The 19170-nt window shown below is 44.0% G+C and overlaps 1 protein-coding gene across 2 annotated transcripts in view; it reads right to left on the bottom strand.

Moving 5' to 3' along the window:
* Positions 1 to 19170, bottom strand: part of LOC124719973 (L-galactose dehydrogenase-like) — a 99908-nt gene that overhangs the window by 58869 nt on the left and 21869 nt on the right. The gene's annotated exons all lie outside the window — the stretch shown is intronic.

The following is a 19170-nucleotide window of genomic DNA, read 5'->3' as shown; positions in this document are numbered from 1 at the left end:
CGATCCGATGGCAGGGTGTGGGTATGGCGATTGCCTGGTGAACGTCATCTGCCAGCGTGTGTAGTGCCAACAGTAAAATTCGGAGGTGGTGGTGTTATGGTGTGGTCGTGTTTTTCATGGAGGGGGCTTGCAGCCCATGTTGTCTTGAGTGGCACTATCACAACAGAGGCCTACATTGATGCTTTAAGCACATTCTTGCTTCCCACTGTTGAGCAATTCGAGAATCTCGATTGCATCTTTCAACAAGATCGAGTATCTGTTCATAATGCACGGCCTGTGGGTGAATGGTTACACGACAGTAACATTCCTGTAACGGACTGGCCTGCACAGAGTCCTGACCTGAATCCTACAGAAGACGTTTGTCATATTTTGTAATGCCGACTTCGTGCCAGGCCTCACTGACCGACATCGATACCTCTCCTCAGTGCAGCACTCCATGAAGAATGGGCTACCAGTGCCCAAGAAATCTTCTAGCACCTGATTGAGAGTAGAAGCTGTGGTCAAGGCTAAGAGTGGGCCAACACCATATTGAATTCCAGCATTACCAATGGAGGGCGCCACAAAGTCATTTTCAGCCATGTGTCTGGATACTTTTGATCACATAGTGTACTTAACAACTTATTGTTTAATGTTGTAACAAAAATCTCGAAAAGTATTTTGACCTATTTACTTCCAATTTTTACGCAATACTCTAGTGAACATCCGATTGGAGATAGGCTATAGATTTTCTAATATGAATATATATGTGATATATATTGTTATCAAAAATCTCGAAAACTTGTTCACAGATATACCTCCAAGTCTTACACGTCAGTCTAATAAAACCGCTTAGACAGACATAGGCCTTATATTTCGTATTCACATTAGTATATTCTGCAGAAATGGTTACCGTTTGAACATAGCCCCCTCCCCGTGGGTGCAAAGTAAAGACCAATATCACTGCACAACACTACCTACCAGTAAAATGTGCCTACAGCTCTCGTTGACGCTATAAACCGCAGGTAATGGATCAGTGTGACTACAGCAGAAGTGGAGAATGCCTGACAGATGTATGCACGAACTGTATTATCAAATCATTGAGTTTGGAAGGGGACGTATTATTGGCATGAGACAATTTGATGCATCCATCTGGGGAATTGCTGATCATGTGAGATGAAGTGTTTTCGTTGCGCAACGGGAGTGCGCATAATGGTTCATGAAAGGCTGAAGAACAGGACAGGATGGGTCAAGGTGCACCAAGCGGACTACCGCCAATAATATCGACACCTCATCCGAATGGCATTGCAGGATGGACCAGCATCCTCCTCGGCTCTGGCGCAACAGTGGAACAGTGGAAGGTATTGTACACTACCAGGAGTGACAGTCCACGGCAGGTAATTACGGCAAGGGTTACGTATGCGTCGCCCACGTCTCCACCTACCTTTGACGAATGTGCAGTAACATGGTAGATGGCAATGGTGTTTGGAACGACACCACTGCGGACAGGAGTGCCATCAGACAGTGTTTTCGGATGAATCCCTATTCTGTTTGTTTGAAAATGGTGACCGCATTTTGGTTCACCGCAGGCATGGGGAGCGGCATCACAATGACTGCATTCACACAAAACATACAGCTCCAAGTCGAGCCCTTATGGTGTCAGGTGCTACAGAGTACAACCACAAATCACAGTTGGTGTGTGTCCAGGGGAGTATCAGCATTGTGACCTACGCGAATGACATCCTACGACCTGCAGCCACACCCTTTCAGTACTCCAGCCCAGACGCCATTTTTCAGCAAAACAATGCATGACCACATGTTGCTGCACAATCACATGCCTTCCTGGTATCACAGGATGTCGGCCTTTTGGCCTGGCCCGCCAATCGAAAATGTGTGGCATATGGTGAAACGACGGGTGCAGTGCTGTGATTTAGTGCCAACCACACAGTCCGACAGGTGTAAGTGCAGACATTTCTGTTGCTGAATGAGGACAGTGCACTGAACAAAGTTTCATCAATATTTACATCATGTGAAGACTAATATTGTACCTATTACAAGTCATACATTTTCAGGTCCGTTAGTACATCCGTGGGCATGTGCCAGAGCAAGCCATTAATGCTTATATTACCATGGAGAGTCGCTCAGTTGTTGAGTTGTGGATGCATTGACATAAAAGATAAAACGGTCAGTCTATACTGACAGATGTAGTCCACTTTAGTGGTGCAGTTATGGTTGTGCTGAAAACATCAGGTCATGAAGTTTTTGAGGTGTTTGTGGGAAGACTGTTCGACACAGAAGAAATAGCGAACACATTGATGTGCATACATATTAAGGTACCACATATAAAAATATCTGCACTGATACCCCTTATGTGTAAGATACCTGTATAACAGAAAAACAAGTTCTTCACAGCTTTACTTGAAATTTTTACACAATCATCTAATAAACATACAGAAATCCATAGAGAATATATATTTTTAAACAACAAGTTGCAGGTTTTCTGTCTGAACCAACTGCACGAAAGAAAATGCTGTTTTTGCTATGAATCTGTGCAGTTTTGTTTCCTTCCTTCCAGTTCGGTTTCACAGAAAAATGGAAAGTAGTATTTATGGCTTATCGGTTTATAATTGTATTATGAAGTCAGAATTTTCAATGACAATATATAAGGCTCAAGGTCAGAGAGAAGGGGGAAAAGGGGTGGACAGAGAGAGTTGTGAAGATAAGATGGAGAGAGCTGGGGGACGGGAGGAGATGGAAAACTAAGAGGGAGGAGAAGATGAGAAAGGCGGGGGGGGGGGGGTAAAGAGTGGGACATATAGAGGATTAAAAATATACAATCTCTCATTTAAGCATGAGAGAGGACAAGTTACTCTCTCACCTATTTTTTGCATACAGAAAGCTATTCAAATGGTTCAAATGGCTCTGAGCACTATAGGACTTAACATCTGAGAACTTAGAACTACTTAAACCTAACTAAACTAATGACATCACACACATCCATGCCCGAGGCAGGATTCGTACCTGCGACTGTAGCAGTTGCGCGGTTCCGGACTGAAACAGAAAGTTATTAAAGATTTTATTACAACCTGGCTCACCTTGAGTGAGACTCTAGAAAGTTGATGATCTGAGCAGACGTTGTGGAGCCTGGTAGGGCACTAAAAGCATGTGGAATTTTTACGATTGTTAGCTCGTAGAAGTGGCTTGTTGGGACTTGAAAGCAATTCTGGGCGAGCCCATCCCTCAGTAAATCATGCCGGACAGGCCCACAGCCGTACAGGGCGGACAGGGCAGCCCCTCATTGGGACAGGTCTCCAGCAGAACAATGGCGTGATACCTGCTGCGGTGCCAGCAGAAGCCTGGGCTGGGGTGACAGTCTGAAGTAACGTATCTACACAGTGGAGTTGTAAACTGGGCATTCTGTGCAGCGCCATGTGTAATAAAAATTCACCTTTTCGTGTTTGCCGATAGTGCAAATAGACCAGTGAACCACTTCCCTTGGCTGCCTCGGTTGTGTAAGAAAACTCCGGCGTCTGAGAAACGTCTAGGGACAGAATCTTTATTGCACTTCATGGCTAAGACTAACAAGCTACAAGGCACAGGCGATTTAGATCAAGATCTTTGAGATTGTATCTGTTTGCTTGTTGCTGTGGGAAGGGACGCGACTTCAGAGAATCATCTCTTCCCCCTCTGCAAAAACTTAAAAACGCCTGTAATTGGCAGTTTATTTTTTTTTTTCAGAGTTGCACATTTCTTAACTCTTGCCCTGGTTCGACATGAGTTTGTGTTGTCGTGTGGGAGGGGAGATTTCGCGCCTCTAGAGCCCTGTGTTTGGCTCAAGATAGTGTGAAGGTGGCATCATTTGTGCACTTTGTGGGAAAGCGGAGTTCTTTTTTTTTTTTTTTTTTTTTTTTTTTTTTTTTTTTTTTTTTTTTTTTTTTTTTTTTTCGGAGAGGTGGAAGGCACTCAGGTGTAGGACTGTAGTCCGATAAGGACTTCTGGTCGAAGCTCTGGCATGTGTGGTTGGTAGCTGGGACCTGTCCTGAGCCTGACCTCACTTGCGAGAGTACTTTACACTGAGGAGCCTGTGGTGAAGTTCTCACTGTACCGACAGTGTGACTTCAAATGTCACGGACTACTCGTTTGCCGAGGGCGCACTTATTGGTTTTTGGTTTACCAGTCTTGACGTTTGATATCCTTGTGTGCTCTGTCGTGTGAGTGAGCGAAATTGGTCCTTGGATACCAGCGAATGGGTGTGTCACACACTGAAATATACCATGATTTCAGGGCTCTAGTAGAGAGTAAATTGCGATCCATCTGCCTGATCGCTAGACCGTGAGATTTTTGCATTTCCTTTGCTGTGGCCTTCTCCACCACAGCGCCTAAAGTATCAGGAACCAAACTGACAATCTGCAGCTGCGGGTTGCCCGCCTCACAGGCACACCGAAGCACTACACAACCGACAGGCAATATTGATGAACAGCAACAACCACAACAACAACACCGCAAAGACACCAGCGGCCACCAGGAGCCACTACCCGCCCACATAAACATAAGGAAGAGGTTGCTGCAGATCCCGGAACTATTTTCACACGTCAAACCACGTGATGGAAAATAGGTCCGAGGTACTCATCCGCCGAAGCTCTATAAAGGCCGGCGCTCGACCGCACATCGGCAGTTCACCGACCGCCAGCAGACTTGGATAGCTGCCGCCCCAGCAGCCGGCTTGGATCTCCTCGCTGATCTCTGGATTAGGATTGGTATATCAGAGAAGTCTCTGGCGGAGACTAGTAGGAAATTATTTCAGTTGTTTTCTATCTTATTCTTGTATGTAGTTGTGATTCAAAGACGGATCACTGTTTTGTGTTGGTGTTATAATTGGAGAATTTGTTTTGGTTAATTGAACAGTCCTATAAATTGTTTTCCGGACTTCGATCGTTAGTTTCTTCTGCTTAGGCAGACATATCATCCTTCATGGCCGCGATCAATTCACAGGTGCCGCCTCCACGTCTCACCTCTCGCCATCTGCATGTCATGTCGCCGCACGAAGTAAACATGGTAATGTACTGACGCTCCGGCATTGTCAGGTCGTACAGATGTACATCTACATCTATATACACACTCCGCTGGCCACCTGACGGTGTGTGGCGGAAGGTACTTTGAGTACCTCTATCGGTTCTGCCTTCTATTCCAGTCTCGTATTGTTCGTGGAAAGAAAGATTATCGGTATGCCTCTGCGTGGGCTCTATTCTCTCTGATTTTATCCTCATGATCTCTTCGCGAGATATATGTAGGAGGAAGCAATATACTGCTTGACTCCTCGGTGAAGGTATGTTCTCGAACCTTCAACAAAAGCCCGTACCAAGGTACTGAGCGTCTCTCCTGCAGAGTCTTCCACTGGAGTTTGTCATCTCCGTAATGCTTTTGCAATTACTAAATGATGCTGTAACGAAGTGCACTGCTCTCCATTGGATCTTCTCTATCTCTTCTGTCAACCCTATCTGGTATGCATCCCACACTGGTGAGCAGTATCTGAGCAGTGGGCGAACAAGTGTACTGTAACCTACTTCCTTTATTTTTGGATTGCATTTCCTTAGAATTCTTCCAATGAATCTCAGTGTGGCATCTGCTTTACCGATAATCAACTTTATATGATCATTCCATTTTAAATCACTCCTAATGGCTACTCCCAGATAATTTATGGAGTTAACTGCTTCCAGTTGCTGACCTGCTATAGTGTAGCTAAATGATAAGGGATCTTTCTTTCTATGTATTCGCAGCACATTACACTTGTCTACATTGAGATTCAATTACCATTCCCTGCACCATGCGTCAATTCGTTGCAGATCATCCTGCATTTCTGTAGTGCGCGTACTGTAAGACTTTCGGTACACACACCATCAGATTATTTGGCTTGTCGCTCTAACGAAGTAGGCGAGTGTCAGCAATATGTCTCGCGGTCTTATCGTGGCGTGTTTATCTTCTGCCATTAGGTCAGACGATAGAAATGCCACTTGCACACTTAGAGTAGCAGATTGACGGTGACCAACTTTAAACAGAACTTGATTAATTTTGACACACATTTATTAAAATAATAACAAGCATAAAAATAACTTAACTTGGTTCTCGATGCTATTTACAATTCACAATCTGAAGTTCCTTTGGTCTTGATACGTTAATCTTATTCTCACATATCTCCGATACTTGACAAAGTGTCTATACATTTATCTTCATGACTATGTACAGGAATATGATAATCTTATAGGCGCAGACTGAAACTTGACTACAGACTAATGCAGACTGACTAATCGGTCTGTACACTCGTTATAGTACCTCGAGAGTTCATGTATCACTGCATGAGCGTGATCTGCGAGGAGAAAAGGTTCTACATTAGCAGCAATCTCATTGGCTGCATTACATATTAATACGTGGATCGGCGGAAGCAGAATTTGGTCCGTCTCTATGGCAGCGCCATCTCGTAGTGCGGAGACAGACGAGTGCTGCGCCTGTGCTGTTGTGCTTAGCGGGGCGCGCTCTAGTGGGAATGTTGTGTACGCGCTGACTACGCGGTACTATGTACAGAACAATTTCAGTACAATTTTCCGATGTTACAACCTCTCCACATACTACAGCAACATCCGCAAAAAGCCTCAGTGAACTTCGGATATTATCCACAAGGTCATTTATGTATATTGTGAATAGCAACGGTCCTACGATACCCCCCTGCGGCACACCTGAAATCACTCTTACTTTGGAAGACTTCTCTCCAATGAGAATGACATGCTGTGTCAGATCTCTAACCCCACTTGCTCTCAGCTGCGCCTATGTAGAGAAACTTCAGTAGATTTGATCAATCAAAGTCTGCTCAGCGTCAGATCAATTCAGTTTGCGTTATCCACATTTTAGGGCCAGAGTACTTGACTCACCGATCACCTAGTTAAACTGTTGTTGCCTCTAGGAATTATCTCTCTTGCGGGTTGCCTATCTAATGCCTTCGTGGGACAACAGAAATTTCATGTTGAGTATTTCGTACAATTACTGATTGTATTTAAAAAATTTAAAATTAATCATTAGGAAGAATAATCTTATGTAAATGGTTTATTACAATAAGTAACTATTACAGCTGGAAACAGTGTGTATTTGTTCGGGCAGCTTAACTGACGGCACGCAAACCCTCGGACCGTGTTCATGCAGTATTTGGGAATGACGCCACTTAGTGACTTCGCTCCAATCACTACATGTAATTTCAAACCTTTCCGAAACATTTTCTCGTCGGCATCTCCAAGAAAATGAGGAAAGGAAAAAAGTCAATCGATTCCCACTTTTTCCCTGTTACTGCAGCAAAACGGCCGCACCTGACACGATTTTTTATTTCGTTACTTCTTTCGTAGCGACCCCATTCTCAGAACAGCTTCCAGACAGCACCCAACTACAGCACTGAATGCACCTGGAAAATTATGCCGTCGTTCAAGAGATATGACGTCACGCACAGTTAGAAGGTCATAAATTAGCTGTCGCTGAAGCGCAACTTTCCTACGCTACATTCCTCCAGAGTTGAGTGATGAGAGGACTTTGCGACTTTCAAGAAATTTTAGGCAGAATTTGAGACCCGTCCTAAAATTTCTCTCGCTTATGTGCTGACAGTCAAATACATTGACGGAAAAAATTCCCCACATCAACAAAAAGTTGTGCGAGGTAAACGAAAACTGGTAGGCGTGTTTGTACGTCTGAAAGATGGCGTGTATTCAGATTTTGCGCCAGTCACATAAGAGTGGTTGCTAGTGGCGCCACTATGAGTTGCATGTCACGTTTGCTTCAAATACACGCTGTAACTGTTGTGAGCGTCCCTCTCCCCCCCCCCCCCCCCCCTCTTCCATACTGATTTTAACTCGTCTATCCTCTCTCTGCCTCCCATATCTCGCTGGAGTCCTTTTGAATTTCCCTCCTCTGCCTTTCCACATTCCCTCACACGTCTGCCCTGATCCCCCCCCCTCCTTATGAGTCATCTCCCTCCGTCGCTCCCCCTTCGTTTTTCCTCTTCTCCCCCCTTTTTTTCCCCCTCATCTGTTCAGGTCCCCCCCCCCCCCCCCCCATCGGCCTTTGGCTGTGGTGTGACGTCTTCGTGCCGACTTTTTAGTGCAATGTTTCCAGCGAGTGTTCAGTGCTAAACGTCTTTTCTGGAGTGTTGCGAACAGAAACCATACTGTCGCTGGGTGCGATTTTTATATCTCTTGCGAACAGAAACCAGACTGTACCTGTGTTTTCTAATTATCTGTCTACTATTTAACCTGTCTGCTTCCTGTGTGTTTTATGAGCATCGCCAACTCTCACATTTTGTGATCTAAGCAAAGCTTTTGACTGTGTAAAGCATAAGCCACTCCTAGAAAAACTGGAATTCTATGGCATTAGACATAACAGCCTTAAATTAATAAAATCATATCTTCAGAATCGTAAGCAAGTTGTTTGTGTAGGGAGAGAAATGTCGAGTATAGAGCAAGTCAAGGTAGGTGTTCCGCAGGGATCTGTGCTGGGCCCCTTTTTGTTCCTGATAATGATAAATGATCTGCCGTCATTTATCAAGTCCACCACTGTGTTGTATGCAGATGATACAACATTTCTTCATGCTAGTGAGGATTTGAATAGCCTTAAAACTTGTGCAGCAAAGACAATTGACCAAGCATCCTATTGGTTCAAGGCAAATGGATTCCTGCTGAATGAAAACAAAACACAGCAGATGGTCTGTAGTCTTAGAGACAAGCTTCTGTCAGACGATCCAAGTTATGTCAAATTTTTGGGGGTATACATTGATGATAAATTATCTTGGGGTCAACATGTACAATATATTAGTGGTAAATTGTCTAGAGTTATTTACCTGTTAAGGCGACTTATGGATTGTGTTCCTGAAAAATATGTTAGAACATCCTATTTTTCATTCTTTCAGAGTATAATAACATATGGAATTATTTTGTGGGGGAACTCTAGCTGTGTACATGACATATTAATACTGCAAAAAAAAGCTATTAGGATGATTACTGGTTCTGCATATAAGGCACACTGTAAACCATTGTTCTGTGAACAGAAAATCATGACTGTTATAAACTTGTACATATACTATGTTCTAATTTATACGAAGAAGAAATTACCAGAAACAAAAACCAGAGAAAATGTACACAGCCACAATACAAGAAGGAATAGGTGCCTCTATATTCCTTACCACAGGTTGTCAAAGTCACTCAACAGCTACGAAATCATGGGGTACAAATTATTTAATAAACTTCCTCAATCTGTTCAAGAATTACCTGAACAATTATTCAAACAAACAATTCATGACTGGCTAGTCCTCCACCCATTCTATGACATAAGAGAATTTATCAACTGTAATATAATACTATAATGTTAACAAGAAACCTGTTGTTTCTTTCAAACTATTAATTGTATTTTAGTATGTATATGACGTTGTCTATTGCTGTAATGGCCGAATGACAATAAAATTATTATTATTATTATTATTATTATTATTATTATTTGTTTGATGTTTTAATTTTCCACAATTTTCCGCCGTTTTACAATTTAAGTCAACGTTTTATCGCCTGCTTTTATTATTTCTTATCTTCTTCTTGTTGTTGTTGTGGTCTTCAGTCCTGAGACTGGTTTGATGCAGCTCTCCATGCTACTCTATCCTGTGCAAGCTTCTTCATCTCCCAGTACTCACTGCAACCTACGTCCTTCTGAATCTGCTTAGTGTATTCATCTCTTGCTCTCCCTCTACGATTTTTACCCTCCACGCTGCCCTCCAACACTAAATTGATGATCTCTTGATGCCTCAGAACATGTCCTACCAACCGGTCCCTTCTTCTTGTCAAGTTGTGCTACAAACTCCTCTTCTCCCCAATTCTATTCAGTACCTCCTCATTAGTTATGTGATCTACCCATCTAATCTTCAGCATTCTTCTGTAGCACCACATTTCGAAAGCTTCTATTCTCTTCTTGTCCAAACTATTTATCGTCCATGTTTCACTTCTTCTTATGTTTTAAAAATTCTGTAGGCCAAAGAGCAGCATACTAAGCTGCTGCTGCCAGCCCCCCCCCCCACCCCCCCCCCTTTAGGGCGAATCAGAACTCAATAAAGGAAAAAAAAGAACCTTATCTCAACAAATGAATCAACTACGCGCATGCCAATAATAATTCAATAAAGGAAAAAAAGTCACGAGCGTTAGTTGTCTTTGAGACTGGAAGTGATGAGTTGATGCTAGTCAAGCATGCCCTTAAGCGAGGTAGGACGTCAAACGGGCCGACTTGGAGCTGAAAAGGCACCACAGGACATTTTAATTTGCACTGTCTATACTTCTACAAGTAAATTCATAGCACTTTGTCAGCATGACCAGGAAGGATTCACACTCATCGCAGTGGAAGTACAAAAACATAACAAAATATTTTTTTGAGATGGGAAATTTCATCATTTTTTTTTACTTACTATTGGCTGCATTTATTGCTGTAGGTACACTTTTCTTCACAAGCAAGAGAGATTCTTCGATGAATTTTGCACAGCACGCAAACCATACTTGCAGGCATATGAAACTCTAGAATTTATTTAATTTATGAAAAAAATGAATGAGCTGTTACATTTTAAACTTCACATTAATTATCTGAATTTTTACCACACTTTCTAATAGATATGGAAAATTCTAGAATTTCATACACCTGTAAGTGTGGGTTGTATGCTGTGTCACATTCGTCGAAGAATCTCTCTTACTTATGAAGAAAAGTGTACCTATAGCAACAAATGCATCCAATAGTAAGAGAAGAAAATGGTGAAATTTCACATCTAAAAAAATTATTTTGTTATGTTTTTGAACTTTCACTGCTTTGAGTGTGAATCCTGAATCTTTCCTGGTCATGCTGACAATTTTTATGAATTTATTTTTGAAATTATAGGCAGTGGAAATTAAAATGTCCAGTGGTGCCTCTCTTGCTCCAAGTCGGCCCGTTTGACGTCCTACCCCCCTTAAGGGGAGTTAGAAAGGAAAAAAAAATTTTCACATTTTCGGATTTTTATCTCATTATAAAATTTGCAATTTTTCGAGTAAAATGATGTATATATCACTTATGAACTCACATGGGAAGTATTTTAATTTACTTTTTTAAACATAATCTAGAAATCTAATAAAATCGGTAATTTTTTTTATATAGAAGGCTGCGGATTGATGTGCTATAAAGGTCATGTTCAGAAGAGGATGAGCACCAGGTTGAGGAAGTTGAAACAAAGTTTGAGACACGAGAAACTTTCTGATGGTAAAACCATAAGAGGCAGGCTTACAGACAAAATGATTGATGAACTACAGCAGTATTATGGGATGGCCACTAGAAATAATACTGAGGATTTGTTGAAAATGAAGCACGCAGTATTGGCTACCTTCTTCCACAGACTGTCAACTGATGAAACACCAGTACACCACCTTCGTTCTTTTTTGTGGTAGGATCCTATGGGACCAAACTGCTAAGGTCACCGGTCCCTAGGCTTACACACTACTTAATCGAACTTAAACTAACTTACGCTAAGGACAACACACATACCCATGGCCAAGGGAGGACTCGAACCTCCGACAGGGGTAGCCCCGCGAACCTTCGCTCTCCTGGACCTGATTCATGGTGCAATTACCACAATGCCCAGTACTCAAACACTTCATAGAGCTATAAATATCCCATCCCAGGAGCAGCAGTCATGGATATCATAAAATCTATTTAGAGACGTGGAAAATCCTGACTTACTGAAGAAGTGTCTGCATGGTCAGACTCGAAATCCCAATGAGTCGTTCAATAATCTTATATGGACTCGCATAACAAAAAAAAAAAAAAAAAAAAAAAAAAGAAAAAAAAAAAAATAATTAATGAAGACACTAAAGTGGGGGGGTCAGTGATGCTGTTATTGCTTTTAATGATAGCAACATTGGTATGGTGAAGGAGCTGCAGCGTATGGGAATTAATCCTGGAGCAAACTGCATCAGAGAACTTGAACAGATGGACAAGGTTCGCATTGATAAAGCAGAGTATGCACAGTTGGCTACTGAAGAGTCCAGAAAGAAGAAGAAAAACTTGGAAAAAGATCAAGAGGATGATATACAGCATGGTGCAGGGTGCTTCTGAGTGACTAAAAATGAGAAATTAAGCATATATTCAGTGAGTTACTGTCTTTTGAAACTTTAGAAGCCGTTCCTGAAAATTTACATTTTCTATTGCATTTTTCCCTAAATCTCAGAAAACACCTCGAGTAGAATAATCAAATTTTCGGGCAGTAATAACACACATATCCTGAGTCTACGGAACTAAAATAAGAACATAATGTTATGTATATAATTCCAATCCCAAAGAAAGCAGGTGTTGACAGATGTGAAAATTACCAAACTATCAGTTTAATAAGCCACGGTTGCAAAATACTAGCACGAATTCTTTGCAGACGAATGGAAAAACTGGCAGGAGCCGACTTCGGGGAAGATCAGTTTGGATTCCATATAAATGTTGGAACCCGTGAGGCAATACTCACCCTATGACTTACCTTAGAAAATAGATTAAGGAGAGGCAAACCTACGTTTCTAGCATTTGTAGACAAGCTTTTGGCAATGCTGACTGGAAGACTCTCAAATTCTGAAGGTGGAAGGGGTACAATACGGGGAACGAAAGGCTATTTACAATTTGTACAGAAACCGGATTACAGTTATAAGAGTCGAGGGGCATCAAAGGTAAACAGTGGTTGGGAAAGGAGTGGGACAAGGTTGTAGCATGTCCCTGATGTTATTCAATCTGTGTACTGAGCAAGCAGACAGAAAAATTCGAGGTAGGAATTAAAATCCATGGAGAAGAAATAAAAACTTTGAGGTTCGCCGTTGACATTGTAATTGTGTCAGAGACAGCAAAGGACCTGGAAGAGCAGCTGAACGGAATGGACAATGTCTTGAAAGGAGAATATAAGATGAACATCAGCTAAAGCAAAACGAGGGTAATGGAATGTAGTCAAATTAAATCGGGTGATGCTGTGGGAATTAGATTAGGAAATGAGACACTTAAAGTAGTACATGAGCTTTCCTATTTTGGGAGCAAAATAACTGATAATGGTCGAAGTACAGAGGACAAAAAATATAGACTGGAAATAGCAAGGAAAGCGTTTCTGGAGAAGATAAACTGGTTAACATCGAGTATAGATTTAAGTGTCAGGAAGTCGTTTCTGAAAGTATTTGTATGGAGTGTAGCCATGTATGGAAGTGAAACATGGACGATTAATAGTTTAGACAAGAAGAGAGTAGAAGCATTCGAAATGTGGTGCTACAGAAGAATGCTGAAGATTAGATGGGGAGATCACATAACCAATGAGGAGGTATTGATAGAATTGGAGAGAAGAGAAATTTGTGGCACAACTTGATTAGAAGAAGGGATCAGTTGGTAGGGCATATCCTGAGGCATCAAAGGATCACCAATTTAGTATTGGAGGGCAGCGTAGAGGGTAAAAATCGTAGAGGGGGACCGAGAGATGAATACACTAAGCAGATTGAGAAGGATGTAGGTTGCAGTGAGTACTGGGAGATGAAGAAGCTTGCGCAGGATAGAGTAGCATGGAGAGCTGCGTCAAACCAGTCAATGGACTGAAGACCACAACAACAACAATTACAATTATTTAGGATAACGTACAAAAAATGTACACAAAATTTTAACCGTGTAATTAAAAAATTGTATTTCCGAAAACAGTGGCTGAAATTCAATGATTGTAGTTCAGTAGACTTAGAACATACAGTTTGATGTCCTACAAAAATTTCATATCAATGACTACAGTGGTTCCTGAAATACAGGGAAGACAAGTCACTAAATTTACACTTCTGGCCATTAAAATTGCTACACCACCAAGATGACGTGCTACAGACGTGAAATTTGACCGACAGGAAGACGATGCTGTGATATGCAAATGATTAGCTTTTCAGAGCATTCACATAAGGTTGGCGCCGGTGGCAACACCTACAACGTGCTGACACGAGGAAAGTTTCCAACCGATTTCTCATAAACAAACAGCAGTTGACCGGCGTTGCCTGGTGAAACGTTGTGATGCCTCGTGTAAGGACGAGAAATGCGTACCATCACGTTTCCGACTTTGATAAAGGTCGGATTGTAGCCTATCGCGATTGCGGTTTATCGTATCGCGACATTGCTGCTCGCGTTGGTCGAGATCCAATGACTGTTACCAGAGTATGGAATCGGTGGGTTCAGGAGGGATATGCGAAACGCCGTGCTGGATCCCATCGGCCTCGTATCACTAGCAGTCGAGGTAACAGGCATCTTATCCGCATGGCTGTAACGGATCGTGCAGCCACGTCTCGATCTGTGAGTCAGCAGATGGGGACGTTTGCAAGACGACAACCGTCTCCACGAACAGTTCGACAACGTTCGCAGCAGCACGGTCTACCAGCTCGGAGACCACGGCTGCGATTACCCTTGACCTGCATCACAGACAGGAGCGCCTGCGATGGTGTACTCGACGACGAACCTGGGTGCACGAATGGCAAAACGTAATTTTTTCGGATGAATGCAGGTTCTGTTTTCAGCATCAGGATGGTCGCATCTGTGTTTGGCGACATCACGGTGAACGCACATTGGAAGCGTGTGTTCATCAACGCCATACTACCGTATCAGCCGGGGTGATGGTATGGGGGTCCATTGGTTATGCGTCTCGGTCACCTGTTATTCGCATTGACGGCACTTTGAACAGTGGACGTTACATTTCAGCTGTGTTACGACCCGTGGCTCTACCCTTCATTCGATCCCTTCGAAACCCTACATTTCAGCAGGATAATGCACGACCGCATGTTGCACGTCCTGTATGGGCCTTTCTGGATACAGAAAATGTTCGACTGCTGCCCTGGCCAGCACATTCTCCAGATCTCTCACCAACTGGAAACGTCTGGTCAATGGTGGCCGAACAACTGGGTCGTCACAATACGCCAGTCACTACTCTCGATGAACTGTGGTATCGTTTTTAATTGGTGAGAGATCTGGAGAATGTGCTGGCCAGGGCAGCAGTCGAACATTTTCTGTATCCAGAAAGGCCCGTACAGGACCTCCAACATGCGGTCGTGCATTATCCTGCTGAAGTGTAGGGTTTCGCAGGAATCGAATGAAGGGTAGAGCCACGGGTCGTAACACATCTGAAATGTAACGTCCACTGTTCAAAGGGCTGTCAATGCGAACAACAGGTGACCGAGACGTGTAACCGATGGCACCCAATTCCATAACGCCGGGTGATGCGCCAGTATGGCGATGACAAATACACCATAGTGATGCTGTAAATAGAACCTGGATTCATCCGTAAAAATGACGTTTTGCCATTCGTGCACCCAGGTTCGTCGTCGAGTACACCATTGGAGGCGCTCCTGCCTGTGATGCAGCGCCAAGGTAAACGCAGCCACGATCTCTGAGCTGATAGTCCGTGCTGCTGCAAACGGCGTTGAACTGTTGGTGTAGATGGTTGTTGTCTTGCAAACGTCCCCATCTGCTGACTCACAGATCGATTCGTGGCTGCACGATCCGTTACAGCCATGCGGATAAGATGCCTGTTACCTCGACTGCTAGTGATACGAGGCCGTTGGGATCCAGCACGGCGTTTCGCATATCCCTCCTGAACCCACCGATTCCATACTCTGCTAACAGTCATTGGATATCGACCAATGCGAGCAGCAATGTCGCGATACGATAAACCGCAATCGCGATAGGCTACAATCCGACCTTTATCAAAGTCGGAAACGTGATGGTACGCATTTCTCCTCCTTACACGAGGCATCACAACAACGTTTCACCAGGCAACGCCGGTCAACTGCTGTTTGTTTATGAGAAATCGGTTGGAAACTTTCCTCGTGTCAGCACGTTGTAGGTGTCGCCACCGGGGCCAACCTTGTGTGAATGCTCTGAAAAGCTAAACATTTGCATATCACAGCATCTACTTCCTGTCGGTTAAATTTCGCGTCTGTAGCACGTCATCTTCGTGGTGTAGCAATTTTAATGGCCAGTAGTGTAGTTGCAGTTATTTATCTTCTTTTTCCTTGTTAAGTCGTTGTTGTCTTTAGACCAGGGACTGGTTTGATGCAGCTCTCCATGCTACTCTATCCTGTGCAAGCTTCTTCGTCTCCAAGTACCTTCTGAATCTGTTTAGAGTATTCATCTCTTGATCTCCCTCTACGATTTTTACCGTACACGCTGTCCTCCATTACTAAATTGGTGATCCCTTGATGCCTCAGAACATGTCCTACCAACCGATACCTTCCTCTAGTCAAGTTGTGCCACTAACTCCTCTTCTCCCCAATTCTATTCAATACCTCCTCATTAGTTATGTGATCTACCCATGTAATCTTCAGCATTCTTCTGTAGCACCACATTTCGAAACCTTCTATTCTCTTCTTGTCTAAACTATTTATCGTCCATGTTTTACTTCCATACATGGCTACACTCCATACAAATACTTTCAGAAACGACTTCCTGGCCCTTAAATCTATACTCGATGTTAACAAGTTTATCTTCTTCAGAAACGCTTTTCTTGCCATTCCCAGTCTATATTTTATATCCTCTGCTTCGACCATCATCAGTTATTTTGCTTCCCAAATGGCAAAACTCCTTTACTACTTTAAGTATCTCATTTCCTAATCTACACTCCTGGAAATGGAAAAAAGAACACATTGACACCGGTGTGTCAGACCCACCATAATTGCTCCGGACACTGCGAGAGGGCTGTACAAGCAATGATCACACGCACGGCACAGCGGACACACCAGGAACCGCGGTGTTGGCCGTCGAATGGCGCTAGCTGCGCAGCATTTGTGCACCGCCGCCGTCAGTGTCAGCCAGTTTGCCGTGGCATACGGAGCTCCATCGCAGTCTTTAACACTGGTAGCATGCCGCGACAGCGTGGACGTGAACCGTATGTGCAGTTGACGGACTTTGAGCGAGGGCGTATAGTGGGCATGCGGGAGGCCGGGTGGACGTACCGCCGAATTGCTCAACACGTGGGGCGTGAGGTCTCCACAGTACATCGATGTTGTCGCCTGTGGTCGGCGGAAGGTGCACGTGCCCGTCGACCTGGGACCGGACCGCAGCGACGCACGGATGCACGCCAAGACCGTAGGATCCTACGCAGTGCCGTAGGGGACCGCACCGCCACTTCCCAGCAAATTAGGGACACTGTTGCTCCTGGGGTATCGGCGAGGACCATTCGCAACCGTCTCCATGAAGCTGGGCTACGGTCCCGCACACCGTTAGGCCGTCTTCCGCTCACGCCCCAACATCGTGCAGCCCGCCTCCAGTGGTGTCGCGACAGGCGTGAAAGGAGGGACGAATGGAGACGTGTCGTCTTCAGCGATGAGAGTCGCTTCTGCCTTGGTGCCAATGATGGTCGTATGCGTGTTTGGCGCTGTGCAGGTGAGCGCCACAATCAGGACTGCATACGACCGAGGCACACAGGGCCAACACCCGGCATCATGGTGTGGGGAGCGATCTCCTACACTGGCCGTACACCACTGGTGATCGTCGAGGGGACACTGAATAGTGCACGGTACATCCAAACCGTCATCGAACCCATCGTTCTACCATTCCTAGACCGGCAAGGGAACTTGCTGTTCCAACAGGACAATGCACGTCCGCATGTATCCCGTGCCACCCAACGTGCTCTAGAAGGTGTAAGTCAACTACCCTGGCCAGCAAGATCTCCGGATTTGTCCCCCATGGAGCATGTTTGGGACTGGATGAAGCGTCGTCTCACGCGGTCTGCACGTCCAGCACGAACGCTGGTCCAACTGAGGCGCCAGGTGGAAATGGCATGGCAAGCCGTTCCACAGGACTACATCCAGCATCTCTACGATCGTCTCCATGGGAGAATAGCAGCCTGCATTGCTGCGAAAGGTGGATATAGACTGTACTAGTGCCGACATTGTGCATGCTCTGTTGCCTGTGTCTATGTGCCTGTGGTTCTGTCAGTGTGATCATGTGATGTATCTGACCCCAGGAATGTGTCAATAAAGTTTCCCCTTCCTGGGACAATGAATTCACGGTGTTCTTATTTCAATTTCCAGGAGTGTAATTCCCTCAGCATCACCCGTCTTAATTCGACTACATTCCATTATACTCGTTTTGCTTTTGTTGATGTTTATCTTACACCCTTCTCTCAAGACACTGTCCATTCCGTTTAACTGTTCTTCCAGGTCCTCTTCTGTCTCTTTTCCCATTCTTCTGTACACAATTCGTGTTAGTACTTTGCAACCGTGACTTATTAAACTGATAGTTCAATAATTCTCACAATTGTCAGCACGTGCTTTCCTTGGAATTGGAATAATTATGTTCTTCTTGAAATCTCAGGGTATTTCGACTGTCTAAATTGTGTATCAATTAATAATTTATTAGTATCCGAGGAAATGTGACTTGTATAGACTACTTTAGCTTTTCAGGTAATAGGCTGTAATGCTGAAGAATAAATAAATGAGTAATATGGCTCTGGTGCATCGTACTGAGTCTGCAGCAGCAGTTCGAGCAACATTTGGCTCCACAGTGTCACAACGAACTGCTACTAATCGGCTATTTGAAGGACAGTTCCGACAGAGGCGCTCTAACGTGCATTCCACTCAGCCCAAACCAGCACCGTCAAGCGAGAAGGCGCGAGTGGCGATGTTCACTCTCTGAGTTTTACCAATTTCAGCCACTGTAGCACACTTACTGTTAACATTGCTATCCACATTAAGGGGAGGTTTACTATCTCTTGCTTCCAAAAATCGATTTTTTTTAAATTGCATTTTTGGATCCATAAAAGTGTTTAGAATCCACCCCTGAAACGGTTTTCCCGAATACGAAACGGAAATGTTGGCTATTCGCGGTTGAACAAAAAATGCACTTGCCTGAATTTGACCTTTTTCACGCATCAGTTTTTTCTTTCGGAGCACGAGTTATTGTACCGGTGCTTGGGAGGAAACACACAAAACTAAAGTGAAAGTTTGAACGCGTGTGTTTGGAAGTTAGCTCCCAGGCATTTGCATTCTGGTGCGAGGACTGTGGAGATTGCGACTTTCCTGGCAGCGAGCAGCTTCAACGAAGAGTATTCAGCAATTCTGAAGACCGTGACAACGATCGACGTCACCCTGGGACTCTATTCGACGCAGTTCGCCAAGCATTCGGACGACCACC

The sequence above is a fragment of the Schistocerca piceifrons genome, chromosome 11 (genome assembly GCF_021461385.2).
Source record: "Schistocerca piceifrons isolate TAMUIC-IGC-003096 chromosome 11, iqSchPice1.1, whole genome shotgun sequence".
NCBI lineage: Eukaryota > Metazoa > Arthropoda > Insecta > Orthoptera > Acrididae > Schistocerca > Schistocerca piceifrons.
The sequence above is the reverse complement of the archived record's forward strand: the minus strand, read 5'-3'. Positions and strand labels throughout refer to the sequence as shown.